The following is a 484-nucleotide window of genomic DNA, read 5'->3' on the forward strand; positions in this document are numbered from 1 at the left end:
GTACCCTAAAAGTCGATATCAGGAAGGCATATGATACTGTAGAGTGGGATTTCCTACTTGCGGTCTTGCAATTATTTGGATTCCCCCAAACGTTCACAAGGTGGATTGAGGAGTGTGTAACGACGGCGGCATTTTCGATTGGTCTTAATGGAAACCCCCACGGTTTCTTTGCAGGAGCACGTGGATTAAGACAGGGAGACCCTCTATCACCGTATCTCTTTGTTCTCATTATGGAAGTCTTGCATTTGGGATTATTGCAACTTATTGAGCAGGATTTGCAATTCTCTTATGACTGAAAATGTGAGCCGGCCAAACTCTTTCAGTTGGGATTCGCAGACGATCTCCTGCTTTTCTGTAGAGCTGACTTGAATTCACTTAGGACCCTCAAGAGGGGGTTGGACCGATTTGCAGAATGGTCGGGACTTCGGTTGAATGTACAAAAAAGTCATGTCATTATCTCTCGATCGGCACAAGGTTGGAAGGA

Source organism: Sesamum indicum, unplaced genomic scaffold, assembly GCF_000512975.1.
Source record: "Sesamum indicum cultivar Zhongzhi No. 13 unplaced genomic scaffold, S_indicum_v1.0 scaffold00198, whole genome shotgun sequence".
In the NCBI taxonomy this organism is placed as follows: domain Eukaryota; kingdom Viridiplantae; phylum Streptophyta; class Magnoliopsida; order Lamiales; family Pedaliaceae; genus Sesamum; species Sesamum indicum.